Consider the following 12,802-nt stretch of genomic DNA (forward strand, 5'->3'; position numbering starts at 1 on the left):
CCTTGGTTTTGCCACTCTAACATGGTTTCAGCTAACCAAAGCTCTCGTGGATGAACAATGGAGAAACCAATGCTGGAAGATGGAATTGTACACAAGGCATTATTTGGATCCCCACCCTTGAATGTTTTTAAAGGGGTGTGCCATACTACCTTAAATGCTAACGCTTGATATGCAAACTTTGATTATTCTTCTTTTTTTTGTCTTTTTTTTAAGAGGGACACAGTTGTAGGTAAAAGTTTAAAGCTTTTTCTCATCAGAACATAAGGAAAACTATAAAAATATGATCCTGACTGGGTTTTTGATTTGAAGAAATGCGGCCTCGGTTGAGAAAAAACTCCAGCTTATATTTACATTTAGCAAAATCAGAGATCAACCATATTTGACTACAGAGGAATTCGATTCTATCTCTGTTATCTGTGTCTACAAATCATGATCCTTCCACTGCCATGCCTCACAGTTGATTGCTTTAAGTCAGTTACATCAGCTGAGGTTTTTTTCTATCACTTGGATACTCTTCCTTAGGTTCAAATCAACTTTAGAGAGATCTATTTTTACTAAAAAAACAGAAATGTTTTCCTCTGGCCTCCCCCAAATAAATGGAAGTGCTGAGTTTAACTCCGCGAGGCTGCAGGGCCGGAGATGTTTATTTTTTAATCGTTTCTCTGAGCTCTGACTTTGACCTTGAAGCGGGAAATGTTCTGTTAGGAAGATTGGCAGCTGTCTTGAATGTTTTCCACTCGTGAATAATCTGAGCCGCTGTGGAAGGAAACAGTCTAAATTGCATGAAAATGATCGTCTCTCCCAAACGGATGTGCAGCTGCTGCTCTGACAGCCCTGCTGAAGTCTGCTTTTTCCTTTTGGTAAAGACACACCTGAACGCTGCAGAGCAGCAAACACCTCGGCTTGTACGAAGGCTCTTTTTTTCATTTTTTTTTTCATTTTGAAGGAATAATCTACGTTCTGCTGAGGCTGTCTTCTCTTAGTTCAAAAAAAGCAGTCAGGATCAGATCTTTATGGACTGATATGAACAGGAAAGCATAAAAACTGAAACCGAACGTTGCTTTTTCTTGACACGATTGTAAAAAACTATAATAATTTCTTATTTAGCAAACATTAGTTGAGTGTATTAGCCACCATAATCATCACAGAGCAGTTTGAACACTTTGGATGTTTGCACTGTTTGAAAATAAGCTCGATTCAGGGTTTAAAAAGTATTATTCAAATTATTTAATCTTAAAATCTGACATTAGACTTTCATTATTACTGTACTTATTAAAAAAAAAAGAAGATAGAGCTTTAAAGAAGATGTTCAAATGTGACAATAATTGGTTCAAAAATACAATTAAACCAGCATTTTATTGCCTCAAAGTGCAATAAAAAAGTTAATTTTCTTTTTCTTAATGATTTTTCTTGACTGTTGGCATCACATTACTGTTAACAGATCACCATTAATGTAATCGTTCCTTGAGAATCCACTCATTTACTTTAGGGATTTGTCAGTGATGCTCGGAAAAAAGAAAGAAATTGGAAAATAATCAACTTTTTAAAGAGTTGATGATAGTTTTTTTGTAGTTTTGCTCAAAAACTGAAAACATGTTTTGCCATCTTAAATGGTTTTTCTGGCTAATCCCTGTCTGAAAATCTCTATAGTGAAACATCAGTAAAACTGACAGTAATCTGCTGTTTAAGTGTTCATGTAAGCTGGTTTTACTTTTAACAGGATTAAAGCACGTGTTCTGTGTGTTGATTCGACATATGCCTCCTTTAATTGGTTTATCTGGATTCAGTTAGTGGAAAAGAAACTCAAACCACCTACAAGTCCAGCCGACAAACCGGTGGAAGCCTCAGTTTCTGTCACATTTCATCAGAAAACATTTCTAAAATTGCATACAGGTTACAACTTTATTACATAAAAATGTTTTTCACCACATTTTGCTGGTGGCTCTTCTATTTCATATTGAACCCTCTTTGTTTTTTTTGGTTTTTTGCCCTCATGCGATGCAACTGAATTGAGCGTTTTTTTTTTTTTTTTGGGTTGCAGCTTGGACTTTAAGGTAGCATGGCTCTGTTGCTATAATTTCATTTAATCTCAAACTGACAGCAGTTTACAGCTGATGAATGTTACACATCTTAGTAGACTAGCTTATCGATTCGGGGAGAGGGGGAGGGGTCTTGGTTTAAGAAAAAAAAAAAAAGAAAATAATCAAAAAAGAAGAAAAAAAACAAAAAGTCAACCGGGAAGGTGTTGACATTTGTAGTGTACTACCGTATCCATTTAAACTTGAATCTCGAGGCAAGTGCTAGGCAATGGCCAAACATTACGTCTCATCTGTCGTGGGGGGGAGGCATCCCACCTCGGAGAGCGTGCGTGGGTTTTTGGGGGGGATTTCTGTCACCTCCTCAAACAGGAACAGCAGAGAGCTTTCCATCCATTTAGACTTGAATGTTTTTGAGCTTTTAAACGCAGGAGAGGCACGTCCACAGTGGTGCTAATGCTGTAAACCAGACAACACGCCCTTATCTCTGAGAGATACTGGTCTGAAAGTTACTCCACTTTGACGTGTCTGATGATGTTGAGGCGACAGAAATACCACAAATCCACACGTGAGCTTCTGTAGTGGGTGAATTCCCCCCTTTTAGTCCCAACCATAACCATCTCACCCCATGCACACAATTGCAATATATATGTATGTATAAATGAATATATAATTGCAATTCTCACTCATTCAAACTTGCTTGGGTAATGTTAGACTGGAGACCTCTGCTGTATACAAAGTTTTCCTCTCACGGCGACGACCCGCTCCACACACCGCTCATCGTTAGCGTACGAACAGGAGAGTTGACCCCTGACGTGCTGTCGAGTTTGGAGCAGACAGCATGGCCGAAGGGGGGGGTGGCTGGGAGCCCCTCAGACTTCATGGACGCGCCTCCATGTTTCTCCCTCCTCGCCGCTGTCTGCCCATTCCTAACACTTGCCCCTGTTTTTTTATGTTGACCGACTTTTTATGGCGAGAGACAGACAGACTTGACTGACATCTGAAAGCATCTTTCAGGTTATCATATGGCTTGCTCAAGCCCTATTGTAAAATATACTAAAAATGATAATGGTATTAATAATGGATGGGGGTCTCTCACATATCAAATGTGGAAAGTCTAATTTTATATTTGTATTTTCAAATAATAATATTGATTAAAAAAAAATGTCTGTGAAAGGTTTCCATCCTCTACTGTGGTCCAGAAATTGATGTGTCTGTCTGGAAAAATAAATAAAATAAACTGAATTGTTATATGACTTGTTCACTTTGTTTTATTTAAAAAAAACAACAAATTAATGTTTAAAAAAATGACTCGGGATCATCTCAGGTCAGATTTCAGAAGCATAAATGAAGTCTGAGCGGCGTTTGCAGAATTGTGGCGTGTGGCTCTGCTGCCCCTCAGTGGCCTCCGCCTGCTTAACACTATATTTCAGACGGAGACATCCTTCACCATATTTTCTATCTACTGCACAGCTTTAAGCGTTTTCTTAGATTTCCATCTAGTATATTCAATTAATCCCCACTTGAAATATTCCTCAAAGTAAATGTTTGTATTTTTCCAATTCGGAAAATCTCTCAATTCGTCTTCAAATCTGTCCCAAAAAATACAATTGTTAAATGCATATTAAATTAAATACTTTTCCATTTTTTAAATACCATTTTCCATTATTTTAGATTTTTTACATCCACTTAAGCACAAAAACTGATTTAAATCAACTTGAAATGATGAGAAAATATTGATTTTCGTTTGTTTCTCTGCTGACAACAATAGAGCAAAAAGAGGAAAAATTCCCAACACCCTTTTTTGTTGTTTTTGCTCCCTGTGATAGGATTTCAGAATGTTGTGATTTTTTAATGTGGATTCTCGTCAGGTGAGAGCAACACTCCGACAGCTTCATCCCTCATCTGGACAGGGTGATCTATTTATTCTGACTCGGATCAATTCTGTTCTCAGCTCTGTTTGTCACAAAGGAGAGCTCTGCAGGTTTGGGATTTTTAGATTTTGATTTTGTCTGTACTATTTTTACCACCGTGCTTTAGATTTTCACTTGTAACAAACTAATAATTTTGAGAAAAGCAGGGAAGAGTTTCATCTGTGATCACAGTCATTAGAAGAGACTTTCATCAAACATCCAACGCTCGCTGAGTTTTTTGAACTCTGAGGCCTGACCACTTGACCTTTCCAGTCCACCTGCTTTTAATTAAGAGCTAATTAAAAGCGCCATCATGATCAGAGAGCTCAACGCTCCCAGACCCTTAAATACAAGGATTCGGGTCTTTGGTGAACTTCTGTGAGACAATCAGGAGTCATTATGGGAGTTAAATGTCAGCACAGGAAATAAAAAAGAAGCTGTATTAATCTGTTAAATCATAACTTGCTTTACAGTGATGAAATATTAATCTGCATGTAGGAAGAGCGTCACTTTTCTTCTATGTTTGCACTCTCATTTGTGACAGAAAACCAGAAATTTGAGTCTTAATCCGAGCAGATCCAGTCATGCCAATCCTTAAATATAGGCATTTAATCCGCCTCTTCCGATGGGCTCACCTGGTACCAGCAGCTCTGTGTAAATTTCCCATGAGCCAGTGCTAACAGGCTGGATGTGACAGCTCCATGGCAAACACAAACAAGTGCAGAAATGCCACCGTGAGGAGGCAGCATGGCAACAACAACAACAACGCTCTGACCGGCAAGAAGGAATAATTAAGAAGTCGGGGAGGGTGCCGTCTGCCTCCACCTGCATGCGTCTGAGCGGCAGGCGGAGGATACCTGGCCTCCATGCATATTCATGCTGCAGGAGATCCCCGTCCTCAGCCGGCGAGGACACCTCCCAGCCCCACAGCATTTATTAACGGTAATTAAGAGCCAGTCTGAAATGCTGGCATGTTTAATTGCCAATTACAGGTGGGTCAGGTATAGATGAAAATGACAGCTATTTATGTAGAACATCAGCCTAAGAAGTCAAGCTGTGTTTATGCTTTGAAGGGTTGAGAGGTAGAAGCCAGTGCTAGCCCGGCATTGTAGGAATTCAAGAGCAATAATGAGCAATGTTCAGTGGATATGCACTTAATTTTATGTGCATCACTAAATTATCTCCCCACACAGCCATGTAATGGTTGCTCCTCTTTTGAAGCGGAAAATCTTTTTGACAGTGCTATGTAATAGAGTCAATAGTTGATGAGAAGGCTGCTGTGGATGGGGAGATGAGGCACTCAGGTGGCTGTTTCCTCCCAGACTGCAGGCCTAATGTAGCCTTTGGCATGGAAATTGACGTGACATTGATGGGCGCTCGCCTGCCAGCAGAGTCATACGCCTGCACAGCCTTCCAATTCCCTAATAATTGCTGATTAAAAACTAGTTAAGAGTCCATGAAAACTCAAATGTGCATTAACCAAATGACCTTCTGGGAATGGCAAACAGTTTGAAAAGCGGACAGCGCCGTGAAGCTGCTCGCTGGATTGTTTCGGGAACAAACAGGTGCGTCTTGTTGTTTTGGAGCTTCTGTCACAGGTCGGACAGAGACTGACGTCATCCTCAGGCGCAGGTTTACGATCTGCTCTGTAGAATATAAAAACTGATCAGGAAAAAGGCACCACTCTTTTCTGGTGGTCCTCTGTGTGGATGCCTCCTGGGGTTTGGGGATTTTAGTGTGTTTAGTTTGATGCATTCTTGTGTGTGTGAGTGCATGTGTGAGTCTGTGCATGTGTGTTAGCCGGGGTGTGCCAACATATCGATATTGATTCTCGATGGGTTCTCAATAAGTATCGATCTTTTATTTTCGTTTGAAGAGGCTGTAAAATGTTATTTAGTCTTCTTTTGATGAGACGTTCCTTTGTTGGTAGATAGGGGGCGCACGTTTCAAGACTGACTGTCCTGGCTTGGTGTCGATGCTTCTCAAAGACAAAGAATTACTCATTTCAGCAATGTTGCACAAAAGTGTCTATTATTTGTTGGACAAAATAAGACACAAGTTGCTCATTTTGATTGTTTTCAAGCTAAAAAATAAATAGATATATTTTCCTAAAAAATATGTTCTTCTATAGGTGAGTTATGATTTTTTTTACCAATTATCGCAGAATCGGGATATCAATATCGTGAGCCGTGTATCACATCGTATCGTGATGTACCCAGTGATTCCCAGTCTTAGTGTGTGTGCATGTTTGTGTGAGTGTGCATGTGCAGATGTGTATGCATGAGTGTGTGAGTATGAGTGAGTGTGTGCATAAGTACATACATGTGTATTTTTGCATATTTGTGGGCATGCATTTGTGCATGTGTGATTGTGTGCGTATGAAAGAGTGTGTTTGTGCATGCATTCACCCATGAGTGTGTGTGTGTGTACAGGTAGAAAATTTATTTTTTGTAATTATCTATATGTGACTCATATTACTGAAAATTGTGCAACTTATTTTTGTATTTTTGTGAATATGTTTGGTTTCTTTGTGTTTTGAATTATTTATTAATTCAAGAAAATGTTAAAAGATGTGCAGGAAAAAATGTGCTTAATTTAAATTAATCGAGATTCATTTTATGTATTTTTTTATTTACTGAATGCAAAAAAAAACAACATAGTCTAAAAATATACTTACATAAAAAGCGTTTTTCCTTCAGTTTTTTTATCGTCCCTTTTGTCTTTTGTGTTTTTGTGCAGATATTTAAGTTTTTTGCATGTTTGAAAAAAGCAAACTTTTAACTAAACCCTTGAAATTTTCTTCATGAATGAAAACTAAACAGAAAAGTGATCAGAGTGGATCCTGCTGTAAAACTAGTTCTGAGTTCATCATCTGTGGATGACAGAAATAATCAAGCTAAGGTTTAGTTTAACCAGTGTGAACATATGACTTAAATTACTTTCTGAAATATAATTTGTGATGTAATTACTTTTTTTCTTTTTCAAACTCAGACTGATGAGATAACTGTAATCTCATTACACTGATGTTTCATTATTCCCTTAATAAAAATGATGCTAATTAGGATCTAATGTGAGGTTAAGGGTTCACAAATTGTCACTCGGGAAGGTTTTGACAGCGTCTTCAGCGGCTCATTAACTCATTCTCAGTGTTTGTTTTCCTAATTTTCTCTTTTATTTGCATGTTTTACATCATTTTGATGATATAAAGTCAGCTAAAGAAGCAAAAGAGTTTGGTATTCTTGATGAAATTGCAGTTTTTAAAGTGTCGGATGTTTGCAGCTGTGCAGCAGAGGTAACCCAAGTGGAAAATCTCCATCCTGCTTCCCTCTTTTCTCCCGTGTTGGAAGCATTATGTGCTCACAAAAGGCATCAGTTTTGTCCTGGATCACAGAGGATGCAGCTGTCTGTTCATTGTTCATCATTATTGTCTTCATAGATCTGGTGATGCTCGGAATCGATAGTCGCCTCGGAGCAAAACAGTGAGCATCAGACTGTAGAGGCGGGTTAGAGTGACAATTATCACTGGAGGGAAGAGCAGAGGCACAGGAGCGAACGGCGAGGGAGGCGAAAAGTGTTGTTGATGGGATCATTACTGCTGGATTAATGATTACTTGACTGGAGAAATAGCCAGTGTGGTTTGAAGAAGGTTCAACTTCCTGCTTCCAGAAGCTTCTAAGATCTAAATAAATGGTAAAGGTCATAAGGTCAAGAGGGAACATTTTTATTTTTTAGTTTTCTGAACTTTATAACTACCTAAAAAAAATATGTTGTTGGTGAAAGATTTTAAAAGCAACTTCTAGGTGAGATTTTCAAAATAAAACACTTTAGAAGTCTAGCTAAATATATATATATATTAGAGAACGAGATAAGAAAAAACAAGAAAGTTTCAGGTTTGAACACTTAAACTTAATCATAGAATACAACCTACTATAATATGCATTATCTATAAGCTTCAAAGAGTAAAAATGATGTTTTGACATCAAAATAAGAGCAGACTTGTGCAGAGAAACAATTGGATTTCCAGCTTTATCGCTGCAAGAAGCAACTGTGATACATGACTGAATCTAAGTCATAACAGTGGCTATTTCATGTTTTTGTCCTCGCCGGCGTGTGTGTGTCTGCCTGTGTGTTCAGACAACACACCCCCTTATCAATCTCTGCACAATAACAGAAAACAATTTGCTAATGTTTTGAAAATAGCTTTCCCATCCCCTGCTTCAGCAACAAGAGATGTATGCACAATTTCATAAACACAATCAGTGCGCTGAATGGCGGCACTGATATTCTGTGGAAGGAAAAAAAATCTCATTATTGTTCCTGAGCTATGGAAAAGGAGTCAATGGTCCATATCACACAAAATCCCCCTCTCCCCCCCCAGCAGCAGCAGCCCACCAGCAGGCAGAGCTTAATTCCACCGAGCAGCCCAACATTATGCAGCTGCTGCTTGACAGACTGCTGGAGATGACCGGAGAAGAAAGCAGGACAGCGATGATGGCGTCTGCAGGTGAATTTGGAGGCCCGTCGCTCAGATTGCGTGGCTCCGCCCCTAGCTTCAATTCAGCCCCCGGCTGGATTCAGTTGGACAGAGTTTGATTGTGGGTCTCCACTCGGTCTGTTCTCACACTCTCGTTCAAACTAAAGAACTGAAGACGAGCTGAATCTGTGTGGTAACAGAAAGAGGTTTTCAGAGTTTTCCCAAACATCCGGTTTTGTCTGATTTGTCTCATTTTTTCCCCAATTTTCTAAGTGTCAATGAAGTTCTGAAGCTTTAGAAAAGTCTTTGTGACACTAACTGCTGATGTATTCAGTGTTTATGTTTGATTTACTGTTAAAAGTGGTTTTCATATAAAGACAAAAAAGGTTCAAATGAATGTTTTTTATTCAAAAACCCTATTTCCATTATGATTTTTTTATGTAGGGGGTAACCAAACCCTAAATAAACTTTTTTTTGGCTGTTGACCTCTATAAATGGAGCTTTAATACTGCTGCCTGTTGATTATTGTCAAATGTTTGACAAATTATACTTGAAAATAGTCAAAAACATCTGTGTGCTGCCCTCTGCAGGTTGAATTGAGATATTACAGTTGAATTTTGTGATTGATCGAACCATTTAAGTCCCACGTCATGATCTGAGGCTCCAGGAGTAATAAAAGTCCTGTTCCCCAGCTCCACCCCACTGACTGGATTTTCACATTTCACCTGTGGGTGGAGTCAGCCTCCAACTGTCCTGTTTGGTTACCCTTAAAAGATATAAATCACTTTGGTCTTACAAATCCACCTTTTCAGGGTCACGGGGTCACCAGAGCCTCTCTTTACTACTGTTGGGCAAAGGCAAGGTGTAGTCTGTCACGCAATCCCTCCCTGGCACTTAGGGTAAAGTAATCAATCAAGCATGTTTTTAGACTTTAGGAGGAAGACAGAGAAACCCACACATCTATGGGAAAAATGCAAACTTCACACACAAAAAGGTCCCAGCGGGGCTTGAACCGGGTCTTTAGGGGGAGCCCGTCTGACAAATATGTGAAATAATTCGTTTTTTTTTTACAGCATCGTCGTACTGTAATGTAAACCAACACAGAAAAGATTTTAGGAAACAAAATTTTGATGAAAAGAGAGGAAAAATGATGGAGAAAAATCTCGTCTGATCACCCATAAGTCAGCTCTCAGAGACACGTCTCTAAAGAATAAAATCCCCAAAATGAATAAATGCTTTTATTAAAGTTTCTTTCTTTCCAGGTGGGAACTAAAGTTCACTGCTCTTCGTGGTTTCACAATCCGCTCTGTCGCTTCCCACCATCTCACCCTGACACCGTCCCACACCCGTGGAGGCTTGAACCATGACTTCCATTAGATTGGTTACAAACTTGGGCGAGTTCCTCAGGCTGACATTTGATGATTTAAGCTTTGTGCTGATCATCACAGATCAGTGAATGTCAGCGTCTCTTGTCAGAGATGATGTATTCAGAGAGGAGGAAAGCCGGCTGATTTCAGTCACTGTCAAGCATGAACTGTATATAAGGACTTATCAAAACGTGGGGGGGCTCTCAGCAGAAAAATGGCTCCGTAAAAAGCTCCTTGACCTGTGAATCTGAGAAATGTCAGACGTCCCATTTTTGCTCTTTTGACTTTTTAAACCAAACCAGCAGCAAAAGATGAGTTGGACCACGGGTTATGGACCCATTTGTCACAAATATAAGGTCTGATAATAAATGTAGTCTGACATGCTGCTGCTGAAGACATTCTCCATCTGGAAATAGATCAGAGATACAGTCAAGCAGAGACGACTTTCTGAATACATTTTTCTTTCTTCACATAATAAAGTTCAGATGATTTTACATTAAATTAAAAAAAGGATATAGTTTTGGTTTAGCAAACCTCAAAAGAGAATGACTTGTCTTTTATTTATGAACAGGAAAAAAATAAGTTTCCAAAAGTCATGTTCACAAATGTACAATTATCCAACATTTAATTGTATAGTTCAAGATCAAAGCATGACATTTTTTATTATAAACTTTAAATGTATGTTCAAATTTTGAATGTATTTTAAAAAGCTTTTTCCCCTCGGTGTAAACAAAAGAAAAATGTCTACTTCCATTTCTAAAGTGATGCAGTTCAGCAATCTTCCACAAGAGGGAGACATTAACGGGAAATTAGTACACTTTTTTTTAACATAAAGGTTAAATCTTACAACACAGTTGAAAAGGTTCTTTATGCAGAATAAAACAATTTCAAACTGCAGAAATTTTAATAACAAAATGTGTTTTTAGTTTGATATTTTCTTGCTTCTGTCATTACAATTTGCACTTTTTTTCAAATGATGTAATGAATTGTGTAATGAATTTAGTTGAAGTACCACAAGCAGTTAGTTTAGATAAGGTTAAAAGTAAATAGGTGCTGAATTTGAAAAATTAGCTTATAAATCCCAAATTTGGTTGAGCAAAAACTAAAAGATTTGTATACGTAAGATTTGTATATAATTTATATGGATAGGAAAAACTGGACAGAAGCTTTATTATTTTGAATGTTAATTACTTGGAGCTTTTATTGTTTTATTTAACAGAGTCAACACTTCAGTCATGATACATTTTAGTCTTCAAATGCAGTTCATTGATCTTTTCCTCTGTAAAAATAAACTAAATATATTTCTCCAAAATGTGAACAGGTTTAAGATTGAGTAATTTTTTTTCTATATTTTTTTTGAGTTGCAGTAAGTAGGAGGCTAAGTTCCCGAATTTCTTCAGTATTTTATGTTCAATTTTTGTAGCTCATCACTGATACCAGCAGAGAGCAGTTTCGTCTCTTTTAATCACTTGCAGTTTTTATGGTTCATTTATGGGACTTTACATAATTCAGTGAGTTACCATCTGGAATATGGTACAGACTCAGTGAATTTGTGTTTAGTATTTACCGTAAATCCTGTAGAAAATGGATTGACATGATAGAGCTCAAATACAAAATACTAACTTTCCATTTTATTTCACAATTAAACACAAACTGAGATTTTGTTTTTTTATCTGTAGCTTTTCCCCAATAACATTTTTTTATTTATCATTTAATTTTAGCTTTATTGTTAGATTTTATTTTATCAGTAAATTTCAATTTTAGGATCTTAACAATTTTTTCCTGTTCTTTAAATTTTGATGTCCTTATATACAGTTCATGCGTGACAGTGATTTTGTCATTTAATGTGCAATGACAAAGTTATTCATTCTTTCATTTATCCATCTGCCTTTACCTGCTTCATCTCTTTTGGGGTCACAGGGTTGCTGGAGCCTGTCCCAGCAGTCACACACACTTTAGAATAACCGATCAACCTATGAAGCGCTCTTTTAGAATAACTTGCATCTATTTCTCTGGAGTTTTTGGTCAGTCTGGTGCTTTCAGGAGATCAAAACTACAGCACTTTCATTTCTGTCAAAATTTGATTGATGAATGTTTTCTTTTTTTTTTTACCTCTGTGTATTTTGCAGTAAGAATATTAAAGATCATTTTTGATTGACCTTCGTATTTCTGAGCCACTCAATCAACTGAGGGGGAAAGGTAGAATATAGGAGGTGCTTTCATTGTAAAATCAGCTGAGAGATTTGTTCTACACGTGCATTAGCATCGGACAAGGTTAAAATGAATAGAAAAAAAAGCAACAACCATTTTAAAAAGAAGGACAATTGAACATTTCAATGTTGATGAAACTGATATTTTAATGGAAACTAAAACAGTGAACACTGGAGTTTTTTTTCTTTTTTCTTTCATTTTGACTATTACATTGTTTGGAATCAGAGGGTTACTGTCATGCTTAAAAAAACATTGTAATGTGACATTTGTTAAATCAAAACAAAAATAATTAAATAATTAGACTGCTCAACAAAAAAAAAAAAAAAAACATGAATGCCAACTTGTAAGACAGTCGAAAAACAAATGTTATTGCCTCGTTTTTTGGGGCACAAAAGATGGAAAAGTGAAGACCTCTAAAGACGAACATCAGTTTGAGATGACAGGAAAGAAAGAAAGAAATAAACAGTTATATGCCACAAGACTGCATCTTTAATGCCTGAATCCTGTAAAGACACATCTTTGTTTTCTTGCTCTCGTAGGCAGAAGCTAAAACACTGTACGCCTCAGATAGAAATAACAAAAACCTCCAAAATCAAATATCTGTCATGAGTGAGGGTGTGACACAGTAGGAGGAGGAAGCGTTATTAAAGTCGAGCACAGAGTCCAGCATTTCCCCCATTCCAGATGACCAATAAGCAGAAGAAGAAGCACTTTCGGCTTTCGTTGGACTTTTTTGGGGCGAGTTTCTGCTTTAGTACAGAAGAAAAGAAAAAGGAGGAGGCAGCTACAGAAATCCTGTCA

Source organism: Oryzias melastigma, linkage group LG14, assembly GCF_002922805.2.
Source record: "Oryzias melastigma strain HK-1 linkage group LG14, ASM292280v2, whole genome shotgun sequence".
NCBI lineage: Eukaryota > Metazoa > Chordata > Actinopteri > Beloniformes > Adrianichthyidae > Oryzias > Oryzias melastigma.